Source organism: Carettochelys insculpta, chromosome 3 (assembly GCF_033958435.1).
Source record: "Carettochelys insculpta isolate YL-2023 chromosome 3, ASM3395843v1, whole genome shotgun sequence".
Taxonomy (NCBI): domain Eukaryota; kingdom Metazoa; phylum Chordata; order Testudines; family Carettochelyidae; genus Carettochelys; species Carettochelys insculpta.
The window spans coordinates 85,311,406-85,339,005 of NC_134139.1; the positions used below are offsets into that span (position 1 = coordinate 85,311,406).

The 27,600-nt window shown below is 44.2% G+C and overlaps 1 long non-coding RNA gene across 1 annotated transcript in view; it reads left to right on the top strand.

Moving 5' to 3' along the window:
- The window catches only part of LOC142011207 (uncharacterized), a 33,943-nt gene extending 6,944 nt beyond the window's left edge, over positions 1 to 26,999 (top strand). Inside the window, exons 2-3 of the long non-coding RNA XR_012645001.1 lie at positions 20,074 to 20,168; positions 25,654 to 26,999. This is a non-coding gene — a long non-coding RNA (uncharacterized LOC142011207). The remainder of the gene's footprint in view (positions 1 to 20,073; positions 20,169 to 25,653) is intronic.
- Positions 27,000 to 27,600: the final 601 nt, after the last annotated feature.

Consider the following 27,600-nt stretch of genomic DNA (forward strand, 5'->3'; position numbering starts at 1 on the left):
TTGCTTGCTCCTGCCACCATCACCCTGCCCCAGCTAATCCTCCCCCTTTCCCATCCATAGGGCAGCTGGGTGGCCACTGCAGGGCCCCCAAAAGGATGGGGCTTGGTGCATCCACCCCATCTCATCCTAGGGATGGGACAGCTTTGGTCCCAGCTTATTCAGAGACAATGCCTCCTAATAGGATAGTCTGAAAGCAAATAGTCTCAGAGGGGTAGCTGTGTTAGTCTGTAGCTTACAAAAAAAAAAAAAAGAGTCCTATAGCACCTCAAAGACTACCTAATAAATGAAATTGTTAGTGTTTAAGGTACTACAGGACTGCCCTTTTTTTTTTTGGTCGTCTGAAAGGAGTGGTTGGTTTCAATTCAATTCCTCCCACATCTCCACTAAGACACGAAGGATCAGCTGGGCAAGCCTAATCACTTCTGTCATCCACTGAAGACAACCCCCCAGATTCTGGACGGCACTTACGCATGTGTTTACATTGCAAGCATGTACTTAAGCGCTGCCCAGAATAGACTTCACTAGCAAGAGTCTCAGTTGTAAATTTTGAAAGTTACACGTGACTTTATTTTGCACAAATATAAGCAAGGCTGATCTTTCTGCTTGACTTAACACAGTCTAAGGCAGCACCCCTTCTCTCTCAGCTATTTCAGCACCCAGAGGCACAATTAACTGAGATAGTTGGTTGGGTATCAAGGGCTACTCCTTTCCACAGTGTGGCAAAGAAATGTATTGGCTCCTTAGCAGTGAGAAAGAACAATTGCTAATAAACCCTAAAATTAGGCATCAGAACAGAATACTTTCTAAAGTTTTAATCTGATGGGCTCCACCTCAGAATATCGTTGCACGTTAGAAAAGCATGTCTCTTCTGCTGCTTTTTGAAGTGTGAAGAGAAACAGAACATGATGTAATCCATGCAGACTGAAAGCAGCTGACTGTAGAGCAGATTGCTCACAGAGCACCAGAGGTTCTGGAGCAGAAATAGCCCCTCGGGCACTGGGCAAAGAAGTTGCAGGTTCAGAACTGGTTTTAGAAAAGGCTAGAGGAAGAAAAGCAGCCCTGCAGGAAAATGGTGATGAACCCAATAGAGCTGATTAGTGCACCTAATGTTATCACCAGGCTGGACAAAAGTATTTGAAGCTGTTTTCATCGAGCTCCGTTTCAGCACAACTGTGTTCCTCCACCCCACACACGCACACGTAAAGTGAGTAAGTATATTTTCCCACCAATCTGATCTGCGCAAGATTCACAAAGATGGAAATGAAAGAATAAAGGCTCCACAAGAGGCCCCACAGTGTGAGCCTTTGCTGCCACAAACTGCACAAAACACAACACAAAATAATGTCTCCTTCTGTGGACTGCTTAGCCCTGGGCAATTTAAAGGTGTACTGCAGAGAAAGCAATATCCATATGGAGTCAAACAACAGGAACTCTGAGGAATTTTATGGGCAAACTTACAGAAATAAATGTAATGGGCAATTGGCACAAGCTGGAAACCCCCCAAAATGCTTTGTAAAACAACTACAGTACAACTAAAATGGACTTTGAAGAAAAGTTTCTATTTCCGCCACCAGCTCAACTCTGAGGCTCTAAGAAGCTAACATCACAAACAAAGCTCAGTTATTTTCATTAGAAGCAAGAGATAAAGGCCTACCATAGGCAAACAGACTGTAACAGGCACAACGACACACTGATTTACATATCCTGCTCAGGGCTTTATGGAGGAAATTAATTAGCTAACCTCCCGCTCTTGAAGTTAAAATAAGAAAAGAACAAGGCAGATATTTAATGAAACAGTCATTCCAGAAATAAAACACCAGGGTTGTTTTTTAAAACTAGAAAAAGCATGAGGAAGCTTTTTCAACACTCAGCTATTTTACGTAAACGAAATAAAGCACAAGGACGTGACAAGGGCTGCATCTAGACTACAAGATACATTCGAATTTAAGGCAGTTAGCTTGATATTACCACATGACTGCCTTCATTGTAAATACCATTAGCTCAATGTAGGGAGCACTGATATCGATGTATCATTGTCAGTACCAGCTGGGTGTAGCGTCAAGTTCAAATTTAAAAGTTCAAATGAAGGCCAGCGCGGAAGTGCCACGTCTTAAAAATGAAATTTATTAGCCTCCAGAGGTGTCCCATATGTAACCCCCCCATGGCCCACAGTGCCCTGCTCTGGCCACTGCTCTCCAATTAATTAGGTAACAGGAAGACCAAGAATATCAAAGCAGAACCAGCAAGCCCATGGCCGTGGGGTCATGTTTGTATGAGAGCCTAAGAAATGTCTTTCTTTGCTATTAATGCTATGAGCGCATCTACCCATTACAAATAGCCCCTGTAGGGAGTTTGTGGTTCTGTCTCTACACTTGTGTCTTTTATGCGAGTGTCATGTTGGCAATACCTGTATAGTGAAGGGAAAAGTCAAAAATTCTTTTTTCCTAGACTTTCCTATCCTCTTTCTTCTATCTTTACAGTACAGTCCAGGCCCCTGTATGATTTTCAGGGATCACTCACAATGATGGGTGGGGGGACACTCAGTGGATGGCCAGTTGAGAACAGTCGTTGCACAGAAGCCTTATAGCGCACCGGAAAGCCAAAGACTCTCCCCATCGGCAACTCTCTTTTCTGAAAAACTTTCCTATCTGCTCTTTCTTCATGCTTTTCGGGGTCCCTATATTATTTTCAATAAAAACAAAATTTTTTTCCTAGACTTTTCTATCCTCTTTCTTCTAACTGAGAAGAGAGTCAGGGTTTCTGTAGTATCATCACTGGAGGGAGGACACTCACTGGATGGCCCGTTGAGAATTCAGCTACAAAAGAAAGACATTTCTGTAAACTTTTTTTGTCATCTGTCTGGATGCCCTACTTTTCCTTCCTTGCAGCAGGAAAAATGGATGTTTGCTTAGCATGAGAGGGGAATGAGGAACATGCAATGGGGGAAGATGATGTCAAAGACCAGTGGGCCTTCCCAGAATGCTACAGGGATGAGGAAACTGTGGGATAGGTTCCCACAGCACACAAATGCAACAGTCAGCATTTGGCAATTTGAGCGTGGCAGCAATGAGTCGACTTTGTGAGGTGCATGTGGGAGGTGAAGATGGTCAAATTCCAACTTATTAGTTCCAGAATTACATCATCAATATTAATAAAATCAAATTTATCTTGTAGTGTAGACATAGCCAAATGTGGTGAGAATTTTCTTACCATTACACCTACCACACATGGCTGTGGACCACAAAGTCAAACACTAAGCTGTGTGTCAAATTCTGCCCCAAGACACACCCAATGCAACCCTAATGGCAACTGGGTAACACATTTTTCTGCATTTTCACATGCTTCTGCATTTTGTGGTTCTTGCCAGGACGGCATGTGCATTATATTCAAATCCAGGAGACTTGGGTAGGTCAGGCAGGTCTCCAAGGTCTGGAATGCATATTGCAGTGGTTAAAGCACTGGACCAGAAACAGGCAATGTGGATTCTATTCCCATCTCTGCCACAGACTTACTGCCTGATCTTGGCCAAATCACAATGTCTCTGTACCTCAGTTTCTTCTTGTCTGAAATGGGGATAATATTTCCCAGCACCACGGGATTATTGTAAGGCTTAATTGTAATGTTTGCAAAGCTCCAAGGTCCGCAAAATGATATATAAACATAATATATTACACTAGAAGACTCACCCGGTGTGGCTTGGGTCCTTTACTCAATATCATGTAAAGCATTGATTTTTGGGATGGGGATGAGAGGTTCAGCATGCAGGCTGCTCTGGGGTAGAGAGGTCTACCCCAGCCCTCTCTCACCGCAGTAGCTCGGGGGCAGGTGGAAAGCTCTTCTCCATAGCTGCTGCAGCAAAAGCAGGTGCAGCCAGAGGAGGAGCGCATGTCCCCCAGATGGGAAAGGTTCAGGTTCATCTGCCCTCTACACTCCCAGACAGAGAACTGCAGCATTTTTCCCTTGTCCCCTGATGAAGCTACCAACATCCCTGTACGAATCAAGGGGAAGGGGGAGCTGCAAACTGCCTAAAGGGTCCCTGCAGGATGGGAATTTCAGGACTGGAATAGTTCCAAGGGAGGAGGGGCTGCATGTGCTCCTGGCCAGCCCCACCCACCTGCCTGATGAGTCTCTCCCACCTCTGTATGGTTTTATGAGAAGCAAGCCCATTCCAGGCACACCCCATTTCCCCAGCCCAACCAAACCCTTTCTTTGTTTTAACTTAGATAAGAGGAGGCTGCATACTGAATTTGGTGGTCCGAGCTCTTACCACTGAGGAGGTGTTCTTGAACAGACAGGCACACAGACAAAGAAACTCACAAGCAGGCAGATGGACAAACTTTCTCAAAGATATAGTAGATTATGGATCAAACACCAAGGGAATATTTTAGTGAGGAAGAAAAGAAAATAATATCTCTTTGTACTCCAGATTATAAATTATGAGCACCACTGTCAAATGCCTCTAGAATAGAACATCCAGTGAACACTCAAAGCCTCCTTTTTGTGAATGCTGTTTCATTATAAATTCATTGTACTTTGAGAGTCAGAAGACTCAAATCTTCCTTGGATTTTGTTTCTTTTGCTAGAATTGTTTGCTTAGCTGTCAGATTTCCTTTTGCCAATGTCATAACAGTACAAATCGTAATACACAGGATTACAAATGATCAAGCTTTATTAGGTTGCACAGACATTACAAAAGCTTTAACAGGTTAAATGTGTTATATTTGCAAAATATGGAGCAATTCTCATTTGCAGGCGTAAAGGGCAAAAAGAACACAGTTAAGAGATATAATAAAGCAAAGTCGATGTCAAAATATTGCAGGGTTGTACACAGGGCTTTTATATTAATCATGCTTTTTGTGTTCGTTTTTGCCCCCTCCACCTCTTTGCTCTCACTTTCTTCTTCTGTCCTCTTGGGGTCTGTCTTCTCTCTTTTTTTACTGTCCCAAGACAGAATTCAATGAGTACTGAATTTAAAACAAATTCCTTATTGAGGCTATGGGATTTGGCCATAACTTTTTCCTGGCTCTCAAAACCATAGTCCTTTTTGTCGTTGCTAACACAAAGGTGGGTTTCAGTGGAGACTTTGAAGGGATGGAAGTTACAACGAGAGTGCAGATTTGATGATTACCTTACTGTAAAATCCTCACAAGGCACTGGTAGTGTTTACCATGAGGCAGATAGTGGTGTCTTTGCCTCTCTCTCTTGACCGGGTAGGCCTTGACTTGTTTGCCTTGCAGTGAAACTAGAGTGTCTTCACTTAGCTAACTTTTTGCTCTGGGTTAGCTTATGTTTGTTAATCATCCTGCAATTAAAACCACCGCCGCCGCCACCTTTTGTTGTTGAAACATATGCACAATCAATATCCTGCTCTGTCTATCACCGCCACTCAGGCTCCTTTTCTAGCCGATCACTTAAAGTTAATCATGCTCTTACATATATAAAAACAGTATTACCACCATCCTGCGGGAGTACTCATGCTCTTAAAGCTAAGCAAATGCCTAAGTGCTCTGGCAGATTGGGATTTTGGTGACCCCAAAGAGTGGGCTGTAAGCAGATATGGAAAGGACCGCTGACATACTTCTTGCCCTTTTGTGGGCCTTTTCCAGTTAAAAAAGGACAAAATATGCCACTTCATGACTGGCAAGTCTCAATAGTTCAGGTAATCACTCAAGGAACACCAATCATCCATAAAAATGGATGCTCTTATGAATTACTTACTTCTCTTGGGCTAGGTCTACACTGTGAGGTAAATCTGAATTTATTAAAATCAGTTTTGTAATGCTGGGTTTTATAAATTTGAATTTGACTACCTTAACCTCCCCACAAATTCCACCAAAGTCAACTTATTGCTGCCACACACTATCCCTAAACATTGACTGTTGTAGCAGTGCATTGTGGGAACCTATCCCACAATTCCCTGAGCCCCATAGCATTCTGAGTATTTTTGCTGGCGCAGTATGGGAAAAAATGCCACACAAGTGGTTGTAAATATGTGATGTCATCTTACCACATTGCATTGCCCTCATTCCCCTCCCGTTGGAAGCAAATGGCCATTTTTCCAGAAGGAAAAGTAGGCCATCACAATGTGTATTTCAACACTTCCACTTCAGGTGCAGTGGAGCACCAAGACCAGCATAATTTTTAAAAATGTTAATAAAATGTGACTCACATTTTTTAATATTTGTAATGGGATTTTTGGAGAAAGGCACACGTTACTTCTTCCTATAGCCTGTGCTTTCTGTTTCGTTTTTGTTTTGTTAAAAGGAGCTGGTACTCAGTCGGCTCCCTACTCTCCACCCCAGCCAATCTAGCAGCTGAGGCTGTTGTGATGCCAGTACTTATCAAAAAAAAAAGAAAAATAGCACTGGCTGTATCCAAACCAATTTGGTCACCCATCACGGCCTATGCTGTGGCATATCCATTTCACTGGCCTCAGAAAAAATAGCTCATGATAATATGTTGCATGAGGCACAATTTAATCTAAACTCCTCTGTCCCACATCCAAAAATCACCCAAAATGAATTGTGGGTAAGTTTGGATCTGGACTTAGTTTGAACAGAGATGACTCAAATCACCAATTGGCCTAACTACTCAACCATATGCTTCAACAATTTTAAAACTCTAGTTAATTTTCATCTCTTGAAAATGGAGGTAACATTCTAACCCACTGTACCAAATAGATGATGCATTTTTAAACCACTAGGAAGAGACACCATTGTTAGATGTAATACTGGTGAAAATAATAGTCATTATTTTCTATTTTACACACACTTCACACAGCTTCTTCTTTGAGAAGAAATGCAGAGAGGGTATGTTAGAAAGTGGGTGTGTTCCATCTTAGAACTCTTTCTGAAATCACCTTCACAGTAGGACTTGCTCTTCTAGCAATAGGTATGAACCAATTTCATGCAGTCCATGACAAAATTTACAATTTACTGGATTTCGTCAGTCAAGCCTAGCTTTTAAATGCCTTTCATCTTACTAACAACTATTGACAGTTACAAGTGGAAGACAACTGTAAGTAGTAGTAACAATAATTTAAGAAAGAAACCTGTGTGCGCCATAAGGGGACCTGTCACTTTAATACAATGCCCTTCAGGATAACCAATGGACTAGCTGGGTTTCAGGATTAATGAACACTTCATTATCAGGTCCCAATATATTACACTTGTGTAGTACACTGCGATGATACAATAATAGCTTTGCCCTCGAGTTTTGAATGACCCTTTCTGGAGTTAAAAAAAGCTTTAGGGAGAGAATTAAATGCACAGGTGCACCCATAAAATTAAAGTGCTGCTTTTTGATAGCCACTGTGACTTTTCCAAGACACTGGGTTCCTGAGGAAGGATTACAAATAAATTTTATAAGATTGTTTAGTTTGGGTATGTTAAAGCTACCACAAAACAGAAGAGAAAAAGGATTCTTACTGGAGCTTGCAGATATTACAAGAAATTTAGATCTAATTCTATACAAAATAAGAAATGTTATTTAAGTGTTGGGCTTAAAGATATAAATGCATAAAAAGGGGATAATATAAATTTTGTTCTGTACCAGGCCAGTGCACCTAGCACACGGGCACTATCCAAATAGCAGATTACCTCATTTTTATATACTAGCATTAATGCAGTTCTTAAGTTGGGACATCAAGTAGAAAATTCCAAATGATGTGTTCTCCTGCAACGTTAACTCGACTACAAGTCCTGGAGATTTCACTTGTGTATGTTTTAACAGCAAACAGTAGTCCATGAAAGGCACTCTGAGTCCATGGCGCTGAAGGGAGGAGTGCTGGAACAATTTTTATGGTTGGGATACTGAGCGCCATTGAACCAATCAGTAAATCTGCTGTATAATGGAACACACTTCAAGCCTTGGGACTGGAGGGGGCAGGTGTTGCAGAATCCCTAGCATCCCTACTTCCAGCACCTATGCCTGAAGGTGGCTTAAAAGCCAGAGCAGAGAGGTAAGTAGGTACATTTAAGAAGGAAAACTGAAATAAAAGACCACTGCATCATCTGGGTCAATTGCTGTTCTTTCTTGTGGCTGCCCACTAACCTGCATAAGATTGAAGCAGAGATAGGGTGACCATATTTCCCTAGCCCCAAACACAGGATACCCTGAGGGATGGGGACAGCTGCCTGGCTGCACCATGACTTGGGGTTCCAGGAACAGGGCTGCCACCCCACGGGATACTACCTTGGCTGCCCCATGCCTCAGGGTGTTGGGAATGGGGCAGCAGCCATGCCAGTGCTCCTCCCTGATTCCCAGAGCTGTGGGAAACCAGGAACCAGGTGGCAACCATGCCAGTGCGGCTACCCCAAGCTGCAGTGGACAACGAACTGGACTCCTAGATTCCCTGAGCTACAGTGAGCTGAGAACCGGACAGCAGCCACACCCTGATGACAGAGCCCCCTGCTGGCTCCCTGTCGAGTGTGGCCAGAGAGCATATGGGTGCTCTCCGGCCAGCAGCTGCTCCTGCCTTGTGGAGAGTGGTGGGGATGGGGGCAGCAAATGTCAGCTCAGCAGGGGACCTGAATACGAGACAATTAGCCTTTGTTAATATAAATCTGGGTGCCTTCCTGGCACCTGAAATACAGGGCTGTCCCAGCCAAAATCGGATGGATGGTCAACCGAAGCAGAGAGCAGTATTTAACCCTCTGAGTGCAATGTAGGCAAGTCAATGGAGCAGACCTTGGTCCCCACTAAAGTTGTTTTGTGACATTGGCTGCGAAAAGCAGCCTTCAAGCCAACTTCATTGGGTGACAGTCAGGACAAAAATCAGAACTTTATGTCTGATTTCCGAAGGGATATCTGCAAGTTTCTAGAAACGAAGGGGACCCAGCACTACGCCAGGAAGGCAACCTTGACCAGATTACCACACGCATTTGTGCCCTCCCCACCTTTATTGCAGTTCAGGAGATGACACACTCAGGGTCAGTGGCTACCACCTTTAAGGCCCAGTGGCCCTTGAATGCAGAAGAGAGCACGCACCTGCCACGTTCATAGGCTTGACTACCCTGGAAGTGAGATATCTGCTTTTGCAGTAGACACATTTAGCTAAACGAGGTGACTTCTAAGACACAAAAAGAACCCCACACCTGGGCAATATGTAGGGGGATTCTTAATGACAGAGTAAAAGGCCCTGCTGTTCAAGCCAGGCACAGGCATGTGATATGGAGATGCCAGGTTACGAGGCCCACAGAAGAGGCTGCCAGCTCCGACCAGAGTAGGTCTGAAAAGAAGCTTGGTTTATAAGACATCGTAAGGTTGTTCATCACTGTCTATAAGGGAAGCTCTCAGGATAGGCCTGCCTGTGATAGCCTTTGGGCAAGGCAAACCTTTGGCTTTTAAGATATGTAGTGCAGCTTCTGTTACATTTTCTATACTTCTTTATGTTATTAAATATCTAAATGCAGTTTGCTTGTTTTATATTGGGTCCTGTAGATGCTAACCAAACTATGCGCTTAGCCAATGCACTGCAATCTCAGTCTAATGCCTTGGCAACACCCAGAAGACTTACTCATATAGATGTTCTATAGTTATACCAGTAGAGCTTATTTCCCCCTCTCATACAGGAAAGCCATCTGTACTAGAGAGTGTTGTACTATTTTAAGTACACCTGGCAGTAACACCCAGGGAGGAGCCACACAAGGATCACTGCTCCCCTTATTTGCTGCTTGGCTTGTACTGAACATGCTCAGTAACATATGCTGAAGCCACTGCCCTCTCTGGGCCCTCCCACTTTTAGGGGTCATCTCTGCAGTTAAAAACAGTAGAAAGAGTATGTATGCACAGCAACGAAGGGTCCTGTGGCACCTTATAGACTAATAGAAAAGTTTTGAGCATGAGCTTTCGTGAGCACAGACTCACTTCATCAGATGCTGGTCTTGGAAATCTGCAGGGCCAGGTATAAATAAGCCAGAGCGAGAGTGGGGATAACAAGGTTAGTTCAGTCAGCAAGGGTGAGGCTTACTACCAGCAGTTGATCTGGAGGTGTGAACACCAAGGGAGGGGAAGCTGCTTCTGTATTTAGTCAGCCCTTCGCAGTCTTTGTTTAAGCCTGAGCTGAGGGCATCGAATTTGCAGATGAACTGTAGCTCAGAAATTTCTCTTTGGAGTCTGGTCCGGAAATTTCTTTGCTGTAGGATAGCTACTTTTAAGTCTGCTACTGTGTGGCCTGGGAGATTGAAGCGCTGTCCTATGGGGTTTTTGTATATTGCCATTTGTGATATCTGATTTGTGTGCGTTTATTCTTTTACGTAGAGACTGTCCAGTTTGTCTGATGTATATAGCAGAGGGGCATTGCTGGCACATGATGGCATAAATTATATTGGTACATGTGCAGCTGAATGAACCCATGATGGTGTGGCTGATCTGGTTAGGTCCTGTAATGGTGTTGCTGGTGTAGATATGTGGGCAGAGCTGGCAACGAGTATGTATGTATGAAAGACTTGGACAATGATGGGATTGCACCCCCAGGATGGGCAAAAAGGTCCCCTACTCTGGCTTGGTCCACACTAGGCACGTTAGTCAATTGCAGATACGCAATTCTAGCTACGGCAGTTGTGTAGCTAGAATCGAGTTATCTGCAATTGTCTTACATGGCTACCCTCATTGAGGAAGGTTGAGGAAAGAATTTCTCCCACTGACCTTCCTTATTCCTTGAAATAGCAAGGAGTACAGGAGTCAAATGACAACCCCTGATAGGTTAATATCACGTATCTCTACATCAGTCTTCTTAGCCCTCTGGGAATTTGATTCACATGTCTGCCGGTGGGCAGGACGCACAGGGAGGAAGGGAGAATCTGGCTACCAGTCAGTGCTAAGCACCTGCTAATTTTATCCGTAGGTACTCCAGCCCTGGGGCACCCACAGAATGGGCACCTCTGAGAATTTTCTGGTTTGAACACTTACATTTACAACCATCTCCTGCCCTTAACAATGTGTTCCAGCATGTGTTTCGCTGTGGCACCCCGAGTACCTTTCTGAGCCCTGAGGAGCCCTGTGTAGCTCGAGAGCTTGTTACTCTCTTCCACTGACAGAAATTGTTCCATTACAATCTATTATTGCACCAACCTTGTCTCCTTCCCTGTGACCAACACAATTACAAAACACTGCAAACTTTTTTTTTTAAAACACAAACTGAATGGTGAAGGGTGGACCTACATGGAGTTACATTATTAGCTTTTAGCTCTGGCTTTGTCCTTTCTTTAAATAAATATGAAGACTAATTAATGTGTAGCGTTTATAACTTCATTGGGTTTTCCTACTGGCTTTCTAAATTCCTTGAGTCATAGGTACATTTAAACCTCAGTCAGTGAAACTCTGGTTAACCAGAGCTCTCAGTTATCTGACAATTGGTTAGATCTCCTCATTTTTAACTTGCACTCAGGACCTTCCTAGTTTCTCAATACAGGAAGAGCAAGCTACAGGCAAGGTCCAATTCCGATCCAGTCACAGACCCCAAGCTGCCTAAGGTTCCTTCCCCACCTCCCACCCCACCAATACTTTGGCTAAACTCTCCAACCTGGAAGGTCTCTGGCACAGGGCTCACTGGCTTCAAGAGAGTCAAGGGAAGCATCAGGATACCCTTCACTACATACCCCAGCAGGCAGGGTGTTTCTCTTTGGCCATGTCTACACTTACGAAAAACTTCAAAAAGGCCATGCTAACTACCAAATCAAAGAATACTAACAAGGCACTGAAATGAATATTTAGCATGCCGCCGGCCGCAGCACTTCGAAAGTGCCACCTTTCTCCCGCCCACGGCTCGTGTACACTGGGGTCCTTCTCAAAAGGACCCTGCAAACATCAAAATCCCCTTATTCCTATCAGCTGAAATGAAACACAGCACTTTCGAAGTGCCACGGCCAGCAGCATGCTAATGAGGTGCTGAATATTCATTTCAGCGCCTCATTAGCATTCCTCAATTTGGCCATTAGCGTGGCCATTTCGAAGTTGTTCGTAAGCGTAGATGTTGCCTTTGCGCTTGTGGGCTCAGCCTACTGCACCCTTCTGCTCCCGCCATGTATTCCTCTGCTGAGATGCTGTTGGCAGGCCCTGCCCAGAACCATAGATTTTGGTGTGAAGACCCCACTTAGACATACTGTCCTAGTTGCACCTTCTCTGATTGTTTCAAGCTCTTTGCCGACTCGAGCAGACATCATCGCAACAACTCTGTTCAGGTCACATTTTCAAAGTTTTTTAGACAACCTGGTAGGCTAACCCCTTCCCCACACTTTTTTTTTCCCCCCCAAACGCAAGCTGCAATCTTAACACTGCATGATAAAAGAACTTGGGTCCAAGGCGGCAGCTTGTAGTCCTGGGGCTTTATTTTGCCCTGGTTACAAAGGGCTCCAGTTTCTGAGGGATTTGTCATATCTGTAGCCTGGCATGGTTTAAGAGCTGCACTGGCTCACTGAGAAGTGCAAAGCATAGTATTGTTCAGGTAAGATCCGCTAACTTCTCGTCCAGTGGACCATGACAGTTCTTCATTCACAGCTAACTGACTGGAGTTTCCAAGTTTTATTCATAAGTATTGCTACCTGCTAGACCAGCTATTAAGCTTCTCCTTTGCATCACCAAAAAAAAAGAAAAGGTACAAGTTGAGCTTAATGACCACTGCAAATAATTAGGAATAGTAACCGCCTCTGTGCATCTCACTCAAGCACAGCAATAAGTGGTGTAAGGACAAACAAATAAAGCAGACAAGAAAAGAATGTCTGATTATCTTTGGGGCAACAGAAAGTTGTAGATTCTATTTACAAGGGGGAAAAACTCATGTAAGTGACAAATGACAGCTTGTCCTGAAAGCTTATGTCAAAACTACATCCAGCTGAAAGGCTGTAACACAGTGTAAAACATGCACTCATCAGAATTTGACATTAGCAATGTTTATAAACCAGGAAACTGATTCCATAACCAACACAATCCAACAGGGGATAGTGAAAATGTTAATTATTATAAATGAGGAAGACTAAACAGATGGAGTAATTACAGGAACATTGTATGAGCCTAATCCAGGCTCACCTTACCTTTAAATCAAAAAGGACAATTCAGGAAAGGCAGAGTCATCATGAGGCTTTCCTTCAGCAAACATTGGAGACTGATGACCACAGAGTGTAGCCCCCTAGTCCTAAAAACATCACCTCAACCATGGAAAAGAAACAATAGTACACACAGATCTTTTATGAACTACTACTCAGATTTTTCTAAGGCATTTAGGACCCTAAAAATCCAGCTAGGTGCTTATTGGAGTCTATTCAAATAAAACCAATGCAAAAGGGACATTTTTCAAATTTAAAAACGTAAGTTGAGCATAGAAAATAAATACCTGCAGTCCCAAACAGAGAAATGGCACCAAATATGCCGTTCTACATACAAGCTGGGTAAAACGTGCACCAAAAGAAGGGGGTATGCATACATACACACTTCACACTTGTAAACATGTGGTGCATAAATTTGCCGGTCACTGCTCTCACCATACATACCATGTGAATGCAAGTTAGTTTCAACACCTCTATTTCTCTGTTAACATATCCTACACAATATGCCTCAACAATTCTTGGTGCAACTTGAACAAAGAAAGAGATATTTGGCTCTTTATTCTCCCCCTTTCTAAGCTGACCGGAAGGATTTCAAGACATACAATTTGTCCCCATTTTCTTCCCAAGATGAATAGAAAATAAACTCACTGCTTCCACAGAAAACTTTATGCTGGTTAAGAGAGAACTTTGGATATACCTTTTAACAAGACATGATTTGCTGCATTTATCTTTTTAGCCTCCAAAGGCTTTTGACAATAAGAGAGGAAGCTTGTTAGGTCAGCCAGGAGAAGTAGCGAGGGTCACAGGCTATTTCACAAATTACTATGCCCAGGCTTCTAATGGTTCTACATGAACAAAACCATTCAGAAGCAAAAGAAAATGGATTTTTTCAAGTTGCTCAAGCCCTAAAGAATAATCCAATAATTCAGTTTTTCTTCCACATATGCTCTCCCTTTTAGATTTGTTGGCTCCTTTTCTCTTCTCTCTCCATTACTTCCATAATCAGTGAAACACATCACACATCTCGTAAAGCTGGAAAGGACCTCGGGAGGTCATGGAGTCTAGCCCCCTACCCTCTTGGCAGGGTCAAGCACCGTCCCTGACAGGGTTTTTTTTCCCCCCAAAAAAAATCTATTTGCCCCAGACCCCTAAATTGCCCCTAAGAGCTTGCAACCCTTGATTCAGCAGTCCAATACTCAAACCATTGACCTATGCCTCTCCACAGCTAACAAACAGTTGTTATGCTTTGAAATGGGACTCCATTAACATATAGCAGGGAACTTTTAGTATGCACCAGTTGGGCCAGTTAGCAGCAACACGATGGTGCACCTTAGACTTTACACCCCAAATGGAGTGCTCTAATGCACTACCTGGATACCCCAGACCGAAAAAGATCCCATTCCACTCCCAAAATCTGAACAACTTCTACCCGCCTTTCCAGAGTTCCCCAGGCAATTTAGCCAGTCAGCTAAGGAAGGTGAGGCAGCAGAAACCAAACAGCCAAGCACACAAGCCTGGTTTGACTTATCCCAAAATAGAAATGGGAGCCTACACCTCAAAGTTTGCATCTGGACCCAAAGATAAGCTTGTTTTGCAGGGGGTGTTTCCTTCCTAGTGTGCTAGATGACATGCATCTATCATGAGAGCTCTATGTTGATATTAATTGGATACTATGTGGACTTTAACAGTGAATTTCCTAAGCTTACAAAACAAAACAGCAGAAATGTAGCATTTTAAAAAGAGTAACAAAATGATTGATTTGGTGATGAGCTTTTGTGGGACAGACCCACTTCATCAGATCAATCTCATTTCCAGTACAGACAGACTGTACTTGTAAATATCAGTCTGTATTGGAAATGAAATTGATCTGATGAAGTGAGTGTGTCCCACAAAAGCTCATCACCAAACAATTCATTTTGTTAGTCTTTAAAGTGCTACATTTCCACTGTTTTGTTTTGTTGGAGTACAGACTAACACGGCTACCTCTTACTTTCCAAAGCTTAAGCAAGCATAACCATTCCACAGTTTACTGTTTGTGTTAAAACCTAAAATAGTTTGGAGACCGCAAGTATTCTTTTATACAAACTTTGTGTTTAAAAAGTCATTTTAAAGGGCAATATTCACTGTAAAACAGCTTCTAAGGAGCAACAGAATCATGGCGTTCCTCTCACCCTCATTGTTTAAAGTTAGTTCTCAAATTCCCTTTTTCTTTTAATAAGATTTGAATTTCCCTTAAGAATCGTTCATGGTGCAAATCTCAAAACAATGTAAGCAGAGTTCAACTTCTTGCTAATGAGTTGATATTGCACTGATTTTATGACCTGGCAATGTAACAACACACACATCATTAAATCATTCCCAAAATGAGCATTAATGAACTTCACCAGCTACAGCAATGCAAAGCAGCTCAGCCTTCCCCAGATTTCCAATTGACTGCAAAGTAACTTGAATTCAGATTACACCACTCACTTCACTGAATTCCTGTATAACAAGGCACCATGAAAACTGTGACTTTCTGCATATGCACATTGGATGTTCTCATACATATTAATTTGGTCACACAATATATTCCAGCTATACAGTTAACTCTTGCATGGATATGAACCATCTTCCACACGCTTGTAAAAGTCATCTTTAAAAATCAGTATCTTTTCAATGGTAAAGATTTGTGTTTTGTCGTCAACTTTTCTCACGTTAAAGATCAAAACGTGATCTTTTTTTTGCCTCGCGCTGCTTCCATGAAGATATATAAAGAAGATTTACCATTTTCTAGCATCTGAAAATATGAGGATTTCCCTTCACTAACTCTACTGAGGGAACTAGGCACCAAGATACACTTGTAAGATGGGGATTCAGTCTGGGAAAGAAGTGACTCTGAAAAGGGCTCAAGGGTCTCCTTAATAAGCCACTGAACATGAGCCCCAAGTGCAGTGTCTGACTGAAGCCATCTCCATTTTAGGGGAAAGTGTGCGCTTTTAAACACATTAAAATGCCAGTGCAGATGAGTGAAGCTGTTGTTTGACCCTGTTAATCAAACTAGTTTAGCCATCAGCAAGGAGCCTGGAGTCTACCTCAGTCTGATTATACAATAACATTGCATCTTGCCCTGTCTGCACTAGCCGCCAATAAGAATTTTTCTATTTATTGTGATGGAGTCAGGATTTCATACTTGCATTTTAACAGATTAATTAACAGGTGTTAGCTAAACATGTATGAAAAAGGCTTTGTCCTCACTAGGGAATGAAAAGCCTAAGTGGACTAACACAAGGCTGGAATGTATAAAAACAGAAATACTAAGTAGAAAGAGGAAGGTACTGTGAGTTCTGTATGGAACGCTACTGAGACCATCACTGGAATACTGGGGCTCCCACACTTTGGAAAAAAAAAAAAAAAAAAAGGATGATGAAAAACTGAAAACCATTCTGAAGAAGTCCAAAAGAACCAGCAGAATCTGTCATATCTGTCTTCCAGCAAAAGAGTCAGGAAGCACAGTCTGTTACATTTCTCAAGGAGAAGCTGAAGTGGTGTCTTGGCAATGGTTCACAGGTACCTATATGGGGAGAAGTTTTCTGATAGCAAAGGATTCTAGCCTAGAAGATCGTGCTATGGCATGATCTAATGGGGGAAAACTGAAGCTAATAAAAGTTCACACTAAAAATAAGGTGCAAATTTTTAAGCAGTGAAGATGAGTAGCCATTGGAACAACCTACCTAGGTGTGGAGGAGGGATTCCTCATCATGTGACATCTTTAAACCCAGCCTAGATGTCAGTCAGAGAGGCTGTAGCTCAAAAGAGGAGTTATATGCTTGATGCAGAGATTAGATGGTGCAATTCATTGGCCTGTGTTACCTGGGAGGTCAGACCAGTTTATCATAATGGTATCTTTAAATTAGGGCTGTCAAGTGACTTAAAAAATCAGAATTAATCACATGATTAAAAATTAATCAAGATTAATCACGCTGTTGAACAATAAGGTTTTTTTTTTAAATTAGCCTTTATTATTGTAGAGAAAAAACCTTGAACATGGAAACTAAAGGAGCAAAGAGAACCCAGAAACTGCACAGAACCCAAAGTTTTATTTTTCTACAAATCATCTGATTTACAGAACAAATCTCCTGGTTTTTGAGTGGTTGGGGCGAGCAATACAGCAGGAGGGGCAGCATGCAATTTTGCCCCATGTGCACATGATGTCCTGTAAGTGCTATTTCTACAACAAGATCTGCTAACGTAGACCCATGGAGAGCCTAGGATGGGGAAAAGGCATAAACAAGAGACACTCATGGCACGACCAGGATTTCATTTGGTATTGTGCCTCCGGCAGAGGCCAGTTTCAGACACAGGAAATGAACCAGCCAGTATGAAGCTGGCCCATGTATGGGGACAGAAGTAGGTGAATCCCTACCTTAGACCTGGGAGCTGTCAGCCTGTGATCTGAAGCATAACATCCCTTTAGCTGTCATTACCCAGGATATTGATATGCTCCAGGCCTTTCGAAAAATTTAATCACAACCTCTAAGTTTTGAGAGCTCTCTGTAACTCCCTGGACAATGTATTGTACCTTCCCCGAAGTATTCATGTTTACCATTTTGCAAACCAACAGCTTTCTAAGAACTAATTCTAGTGCCTCCACATTTTTTGCCCTCTGCTCCTCCCCCAGCAGCTAGTACATTACTTTTCAATCAACACACAAGCTTTTTGTTATAAGTGGCAAAGTGCAACTGGGTTGAGCAAACCAGCTGCAAGTCAGGGCTTGCAAACTTACCATTTAAATGGTCTAAGGCATGATTTCTCAAACTTTGGGGTGTGCCCCCTTGGGGGGGGGGCACGAGGCAACCCAGACCCCCACCATCATTCCCCCCATCTAAAGAAAGAGCTGGCCTTTCTTTCCGGCTCTCAGCCCCTGTCATTTTACATGGGTGACCCAGCACAGCCACTGTAAAAAGCAGGCAGCCAGTGAAGACCCACATGGAGCTAGCTGCCTTCTGAAAAGGTGAGTGTCAGTTGTGGGGGAGGGGAAGGAAGAGGATAGGGTTAGGTGGGGGCTGGGGGTTCCTGGCTCGGGTAGGGAGACGGGTAACAACAGGGGGCTGGTGGTGCCTGGCTTTGTGAGAGGGGAGGGGCTTGGGCCAGTGGCTCGTAGGGTTTGGACCGCTGGCTCCAGCATTGTGGAGCTCAGGAGGCTCGGGCTGGCGGCTGACCCCTGCAACACAGGGGTCAGGGGGCTGATGTGCAGGCAGGTGGCTGGCCCCAGTAGCATGGGGCTTGGGTGACTGGCCCTGGCAACGTGAGGCTTGGGCAGCTCAGGCTAGCAGGTGGGTGGCTGACTCCAGTAGTGTGGGGCTCGGGTGGCCAGCTGACCTTGGTGGCATGGGGCTCAGGCAGGCGACTCTGGCAGCACAGGTCTCAGGTGGGTGGGCGGCCAGTGCGGGCAGCTCTGGTAGATGGCACAGGGCTCAGGCAGCTGGGGCTGCACCAGGCACCGTCAAAAGGCCAAGAAAAACTATTTGTGCTTATTTTTAATTTTAAGTAACATTTTTATATCAAGTTTTAAATTATGAATTTAATTTTTTGTTCAAAGGGGAGGTTGGATGATGGTAAAAAAAGAGGTGGAGGTGTGAGGGTTTCTCAAAAGGCAGGGCATGATTCCGAAAAGATTGGGAACTAAGACTGGTCTAAGGGAATCCAAAGCACTCTCTGCTGCAGTAGTTGAGCCTCTGCTTTGTATTACAACAGCCACAGGTGTTGAAAAGTGTAAAAAGCTGGGACTTTCAATTAACAAGCATTAACACAAATGAATTCTTTAATGCATTAATTCTGCCCTACATTAAGAAGAGATATTAATGCACGTTGATGGCCCTACTTTAAATGTAACAGCCTTTGGAGGACCAGTCACATCAGGCGGATACCTTGAGCTTTGTTTTCACCTACCCTGATTTAGAAATATGTCTATTCTGGGATAGTTTTGCCTAATCCTGAGCTACAGGGCCCACCTTAACATCACAGCCTGTTCAAGAGACTGATTTACTATCCACTGATTTACTGTGGCTGGCAGCGTTGGTAAGTCAGTAGGGTTGCCAACTTTACAAAGGCACAAAACAGGATGTCTTTCCCCACCCCGCACTCTGCTCCTTCCCTAAGTCCCCATTTCCCTTCTCCCTCTCTTTCACCTTCAGCAGGCTGGGGGCAAGGACTGGGGAGGGGGTGAAGGCTCCAGCGGGTGGTGTGGGGGCTATGGGGTTGGACCAGAGGTGAGCCGCTTGCAGTGGACGATGGGGCTCAGAGAGTTGGGATGTGGGAGGTTGAAGATTCCAGGGGAGGGAGAACATGGCCTGGGGTGCAGGTACAGAAAGGGGCTCCAGGCTGGGCCTGAGAGGTTCAGAGTGTGAGGCCGGTGTGGGCTCTGGGGATGAGGAGGCTGGGGTGGAGGAGGAGCTCCAGTGTGGAGCTGATAGGGTTCAGGGTTGGGGCATAGGAGGGGTTGTGGACTCCAAGCAGTGCTTACCTTAGGCAGCTCCCAGGAAACATCCAGCAGGTCCCTGTGACTCAGAAAACTCCATGTGCCGCAAGCAATGCCCCTGCAACTCCCACTGGGTGCTGTTTCCAGCCAATGGGAGCTGCAGAACTGACGGTTGTGACGGGTAAGAATGCAGAGCCTCTCTGGCCTGCCATGCTTCTAGGAGCCACAAGAACATGCTGTCTGCTTGCTAGAAGCCACACAAGTCTGGGCAGGTACGAGGCCTGCCATAGTCCCACTGTGCCACCAACATGACTTGACTTAGCCTGGTTGGCAGTGCTGACCGGAGCCATCAGGGCTCTTTTCAACCCGTGTTCTAATCTAAAATTGGACACCTTGTGCCCTGGTAGGGCTGTGCCCTGTCCTGTTTAAACAGGCAAAGGTGCCATCAGAGCCTTTTCCCTAGAAGGGTTAGAATTCTGACATCTCATCTCAATCCTCATTCCATCCTTGGGTCAGTGTAGCGTCCACGTGCTATTCTTGAGGGCACTCTGAAAGATCCATCTCTTTTCCTAGGTTTTTTCTGGAGGTGAGGGAAAAGAACAGAGGAAGCTGAAGATTGTGGGAGGGGTCCTGTATGTCCACTCTCAGTGACAAGAGCCATGTTCCCGGTAAGCTGTGTGCTGGGGCAGCCACTTGGGAGAGATTCAAATGCCATCCAGCTGATAGGCAGAGTGCCCACACCTAGGTTTGTGTTTCTTCTGGTGGTGCACATCCTCACATGCCTCAGTGCATATAACAAAATTTATTCTGCATACGGATGGAAAAATTTAGATACTCCATTGGACAGGAGCATGGATCCTCTCTCCTCTTTTCTTGTTTAAGAAAACGCCTCTGCTTGCTTTTATTGTTTAAGCTGCTTTGAACTTTTAACGCATGTCAAAGGAATCTTGAGCTTCTGGCTTTTAAAAAACAAATAAAAATCAATGCAGCATAGCAGATACAGAAATGTTCTTTGCTGAGCCAATGGATTTTTAGAAAAACACTAAAGTAACAATACCCCTTTAATGATCAATGTCATTTTTATCCTATTGTGCCATTAGATTACAGAAGCAGTCACACCATTTAAATCCATCCCCATTCGCCAATAAGGGTATGTCTATATCTTTTTGAAACCGGGAGGTACCACATCTCCAAACCCTGACTCTTCAGTCTCACTATGGCATTAAACCAGTACAGATCCATCCATTTCAGCCCTGCTTCCTTCCAGCCTGGATGCACCTGAAAGCAGCTCAGTATCCCAAATGTAAAATGTTTCTTCATGTCAATATGTTATTTTCATGCACTTTTCGCTAGGTCTTGTGGCGGCGGGGGACTGCTAATGTCATGGCTCAGTACGTGCAGTATTGAAGCGCTGCATCAGCTTGCCGCACCTTTGTGCGGATCCAGTTACACAGCTCTCTAACAGTGAACGAGAACAGAGGTGGCAAACTCTTAGGCTGCAGGGGGAACCACAACATGCCCAACGAGCTATGCATGCACTGTTACAGATGGGTGAACACTAATTCAGGCATAGGCTGTTGCTGAAGACAGTAGCAAGAGACAGCTGGAAGGGATGTGTTAGTAGGTTTCGGTAAGTTATTTCTCTGCGGTCAGCATAGTTGAGTGGTAGTAGCTAAATGGGGCTGACCACCCCTAGAGTGGAAAATCTCAGAACCATACCAACCTAGAGAACAGAACTGTTACTTTCTTGCATCAGCAATAAGAGAGGGTATCAAATATATGATGGCAAAAACTGAGTTGCATATGGTAATGCAAGTTGTACACCACAAGCTTTATTGTCCAGCATCCCTGGGGAACTAGGGAGGCCAGATAATAAAATTTGTTGAATATTCCTTCTAGGGCCAACAGTGGCCGCCCTGCTCTGCACCCTGGCTAGGCAGCTGTCCCCTTTTCTTCACCAGCTAACACTACTTCTACTGGATAAAGGATCAATTTTAAACTGTTCATTGCTAGAGTCACCATATTAAAAGAGAGGACACCCCTAAGAGGGAGTGTATCCATATCAGTATCTACCAACTCGCATTGTATTAATGTGTTATAGTATACATAGTACACTAATACAACATGAGTTGGTCAATACACATACAGAACCACTCGGGGGTGTCCTCCTTTTGGAAAGGTCAAATATGGGACCCCTATTCCTTCCACTTGACCCATCTTCCCTCAGATAAGAGGAACGTCTCAGAATTTTATAAGTCTCTTGAAGAATAGCTGCAAAATAATTAGCAATTGTCAAAGGTGCTGAGGACCTACAGCTTCCACTGGCGTCAGCAGTTGCACAGTAGCTTTGAACTTTAGATCGTCCCTTTTATGTATGGTACTAAACATGAGACACCCATATCTGAAATGTTCTGCTTATCCATACCAGGGTGATGTCCAGTGGGAGGTGCAGATGCTCAGCAGTTCAGGATTAAGACCTAAATTTTTTTTTTTCATTTGGAGTTCCAGTCCTGTGACGTGTCAAGCACTTGCAAAAAGCTATTGAACTCAACTGGATGTGAGAGTGCTCAGGATTTCACAAGACTGGCCTGTTGGCCATGATGATTTGGAGATAAGAACAGATTGAACCAATTAAATAACACAGACAAATATTAGAAGCCAGCAAATGGAATTCATAGGTAGGAGGTTTAAAAACAAACAATATTTCTTCACACAGTGTACAGTCAGCCTGTGAAACTCCCTGCCACAGGATGTTGCGAAGGCCAGGACATTAACAGCATTGAAAAAAAGAACTAGATAAATTCATGAAGAATAGGTCCATCAATACCTATTAGCCAGGATGCATAGAAATGGGGTCCCTAGACTCTCTCAGAGGCTGGAAATGGATGACAGGAGAGGAATCACTTGATCACCTGTACTGTTCATTCCCTCTAGGACACCTGTCACTGCCCCCTGCCAGAATACAGGATACTGAGCTAGATGGACCTTTGGTCTGACCCAGCGTGGCTTTTCCTATATTCTTAGCAATGTTCTTACGTAAAAGAAAAGAAAAGCCAGAACAGGAAGTAAACTGAAAAACTGAAGGTCTGGATGTAACTGATACACACCATCAGCAACTTCTCCAACAGAAGAATGTCACTTCTTTCCCTCCCTCCCTGGATGTAGTCTTGGATCAATTTTCATATTTATAGACCAAAGTATTAGGTATATCTTTTGCCACCGTGCAGTGAGTGCTTTAAAATAAGCGCAACATTTATATCACCTCAGAATTTGACTTTACTGAAAGTTGTTCTAACCCTAGTAAATGCTACAAGAATCACAGTAAAGTCCAAATACCACAGAGCAATATTTTTCCCCTCCTAAAGGGCTTACTAAATAGAATTAGTAAAACTGCACAGTCAACTTATCACTATGACCATCCAGAACTGGAATACTACAGACACATTTCATTCCCATTGTAAATCCATTAAGGTCAACAGGGTAATACCAAGGATTGATCTGGTCCTTTGGGAGAAAACTGATTAGGGGTTCTAATTAGAAACTACTATCTTAGTAGATGAAGTGGTGAGGAAGACAGACTGATCTGCAAGATCATTGTTACTGAAGGGATGTCTAAAAATGTCATTTGAAACACTGAGGGCAGTTGTGAGAAAACAGTTGATAAGTATTGCCTTAGGAGTCAAGTAGCGCAGGAGAGGTTGCTCAGAGAATTAGCAGTCGAATGACAAAAGTTTAACAAATGCTGAAAAATTCCTGAAGGGCTCCTCCTGGTCTGGTTTTCAGGGACTGGGGAATGAGAATACCCTTGTTACTATTAGTAAAGGCGGGAGATGGGGATATAGGCAGTGATATCATCCAAAGGTCAGGTCCGTACTCAGAATTTAAACTGACCCAGCTATGTCACTCAGGGGTGTGACAAACCCAAGTCATGCTGCGTTGTTACATTTCTTCCACAGGAGAATGGCTTTCAGTACACACCTAAGGCAGGAGTGGGGAACTCCTGGCCCATGATCCAGATGAGGACTGCAGCTCGTCTGGATCTGGACTCTGGTTCAAGGCTCCCCTCCACAGCATCCAGCCCATAGTGGGATGGAAGCTTTCAAGCCCTCAGCCTTGCAGGCCGTGTCAGGCTAACCGGGGCCAGATCCAGACCGCAGGTTCTGCTGGTAGGCGGGAAGCGGCTCCAGGCTCTGGGAAGAGATGGTAAAAAGCAGCAGCAGCCTTGGCAGTCTGCCTAGAAGCTCCTTTCCACTGCTTTGATTGGCTAGAATTCCGGCCAATCATAGCAATGGAGGGTGGTGCCTGGGAGCAGGTCCATGTGTGTCCAAGGAGGTGGAGCAAATAAGCGTGAACCACTCCTGTGACCCCCTCCCATCCAGACATGCACTCTCATGCCCACCCTGACCCCTCCCTCTCGCCCAGACCCCTCACTCCAATACATCCTCCACCCACATCTTGCCCAAACCCCTCTCCTGCCCCCAGATTCCCCACCCATACCCTGCCCCCTCCCAGACCTCCCACTCCCACCCTAATGCCTCCCACCCAGATCCCACATCCCAAACCTTCCTGCACCCTTACTCCCACCCAGACCCACACCTCCCAGCCTGTTCCTGTATCCCTTCCCACCCACAGCCAGCTCCTTCACTGCACTCCAGCCCATATCACCCAGCCCAGCCCATTCCTGCACCCCTCCCTCTCATCCAGACCCCCCAGTTCCCAGCTTGATCCCTCCCTCCTGCCCAGACCCCATAGCCCTGACCTCTATACAGTCGGGGGGCCACATCAGTGGGGTTTGTGTGTGCCTGGGGGGAGAGGGTGTTTCCAACTGATTTGTTTACAGGTCAGTGGCCCTAGACACAAAGGCTCCCTACCCCTGACTCAAGGAGACAAATTCTTAAATAAAGGGAAATAAATAAATTAAATTAATAAATAAATAAATAAAGGGAAGAAGGATTCTTTCGAAGATGGGGTTTACTTTAGAAAGAGCAGTGTCTACACTGGCTTTCTTCTTTCAAAAGAAGCTCTTTTGAAATTAGAATATGCAAATGAGGTGCTGAATATGCAATTTTACCTCATTTGCATACCTCTTTCAAAAGAGGAATGCAAGTGTACACACACCTTTAATCCGTTTCTACACACACCACTTCCTGCAGAAGTGGCATGCTAATACAGGGAGCGAAAGATACTAATGAGGCACGGATGCAAATTCCCCATGCCTCATTAGCATAATATCACGGGATTTGGAGTCCGGAAGACTGTTCTTCCAGACTCCAAAACACTATGTAGAAGCACGGCCGCCGGCGGATGGAGGGCTTCCAGACGGAAGTCCTTCTTCCGGAGGCCCCTTCTTCCCAAAAATTTTTGGAAGTGGACTGTGTAGAAATGGCCTTAGGGTATGAAATTCCGACCTTGGCCCAAAATTATGGCTTGGGCCTCAACTCCAGATAGCTAAATCCATTCTCATTTACACTGGTATAAGGCTGGCACAACCCCAGTAAAATTAGTGTAATTACACTGGTTTCAATTCAAGTTAGCAGACCAGCTACAGGTCAATAGATGTTAGATTGTGAAAATACTGATTTAAAAACTTTTCTAAGAAAATTTTTTTCAAAACAAGCACGTGCACACAGTTGCATATTTTGAAACATCTTAAAATTCTCCACCCATCCCTCGCATGTGTATCTCTAATCAGTCTATATGGTACCAATTTTCTGCTTGCAAAGCAGCGACACAGCTGCAATGCCAGTATGCCTAAAGCTTGCCTCAGGCAAGTGTTAAACCTTTACCACCCTCCTGAATTATACCAGCAAACAGAGTGCAAGAGCTATCCAGAAATGCTTTCCTTTCCACTCATGCCCTTAGCAGAGGTATATACTTCAAAAGACTGAAGCCTCCCAGCTCATTCTTGGAAAATAAATTTTAAATCCTGAAATTTAAATGCAAATCACTACATGTTTTAGGCAGGAATCTACAGGAAAGTCTCAGATAAAAACTAGCAGCCCCTTCTTTTGCATTAGGTTTGAAGCCATTTGCCCTCCAAATCTCCTCTCAGTGTCATTGGATGTCAGAGTTTTGCCCAATAAGAGATGCTAAAATTGGAGCTTTAAACTGTGTTTAATAATCATACTGTATTTGATCTTTTGATCTTTATAGGACAGACTCAAATCCAAGAACCATGAAGGGCATTCGACTATACGATTTGTGCAGCAGAGATGGAGAATCTGGAGAAGATATGATGGATGGTGTAAGTGCACAACCATCCGGTTAAAAGCACACGAGGTGGTTAGGTCACCCAAGTAGCATTTTCCTTGGTATCGCTCTGGTGGATCTCCTTCGAGAAGAGTAAACATCTGGTGTGTTGAAGCAGGGCATGATTTAGCATGCCAGGTGGCAGAAGGTACAGGAGATACACACATACACATCTCATAGAACTGGAAGGGATCTTGGGAGGTCATCAAGTTCAGTCCTCTACCCTCTTGGCAGGACCAAGCACCATCCCTGACAGATTTTTTTTTTAAATCTATTTTGCCCCAGGCCCCTAAGTGGCCTCCTCAAGAGCTGACATCACCACCCTGGGATTAGCAGGCCAGGGGCATAGCGTTTCCTTGAGACCCCCTGGGTCAGACATACATCTGGTCACTTAAGAGGGGCATGTGAGCCCCACAGGCTGTCATACTCATTACAAAGTATATGTGAAGATATTATTTGCACATGTATTGATCCTGAAAACTGTGTTCTTGAGGCAAGTCACCAGGCAGCGACAAGTCTCAAGTCCCTTTCCAGCAGGAGGTAACAGATGCTTATCTCTGACTGGTTGTGTGTTTACTGGTCATAGCTTATTGCACCCTGAATGCCTGTTTGCACAGAGTCAAATGCTAGTCAAAAGACTACAAAAATCTTCATGGGGGAAATTTGTAGGGAGAGGAAAAAAAAGTGGGAAGAGCTCCTGATTATAAACAGAGACAGCAGAATGTTGGGGTGTTTCAGAGAGCAGAGGTAAACCCGGGATCTTTCACTGAGGAAACAAACTAACAGCATATTTGTATTATGAACATGGGAGCAGAGTAGTCATAACTAAATCTGACTTCAAAAACACAGAGTGAGCATACCTCTACAAGACATGACTGTACCAACTTAAGTCTAGTTTCTAGAATGTAACAGAGAGGTAGCTGTGTTAGTCTGTATTCTTGAAAAAAAAGAAAAAAAGACCATCCGTCATGTAGCACTTTAAAAATTAACAACATAATTTATTAGGTGATGCGCTTTTGTGGGACAGACTCACTTCTTCAGATCTAAAAAGTGGGTCTGTGCTACAAAAGCGCATCACCTAATGAATTGTGTTAGTTTTTAAAGTGCTACATGATTGCTGATTTGTTTTTCTAGAACATGTGTTTGGATGTATTAGATACATATCCATTTGTTTCCAATACTCCTATTTGCATACACTTGAATCTCCATGTTACGTTTAGTAAACTTGTATTTGATTTCAAAATAAGTATGGCTGAATGCTTTGTGTTAAGCCCAGTGGTGATTTGAGGTCACGCTAGGAAGCTTGGACCCACTGACTCGGGAGGCAGAAAATCTGTGAACCAATTGCTCAGTGGGCCCACAAAGGCCCTCGGTGAACTCTAGAGTTGGAGCGTGCCTATTGCTAACCTGCAATCATTAAAGGAGAGCACTTGTGTTGCCCACAGCCAGTCGAGTTGAGGCGCTCAACCATGGCAAACACAGACAAGACTTTCTTATGCAAAGGGCAGTTGTCAGGCAAGGTGCCAGACAACGCTGGCACCTCCTCTGATACTTCCTATGGGATGCTGTTATTTAAATGACACCTGCTGCTCTCTCTCAGTGTGGGGCAGAGTCTGTCGGGTCCTCACATGGGCATGTGGTGCAAGTAGAGAAGAAGGTGCAAGGAGCCTCTCTTACTTAAGCTCTCCATGTATTTCCCCCTTGCCCGCTCCCACAACCCCCAGCTACAATCTCCGTGCTCAGAGCAGTGCAAGGGTTCCTCTACCCTGTCTTCCTATAGAATGCACAGTGTCCCAAAGGAGATAAAGGGAAAATAGGTATCGGGGCTGATTGGCTGTATGGTCAAGAAGC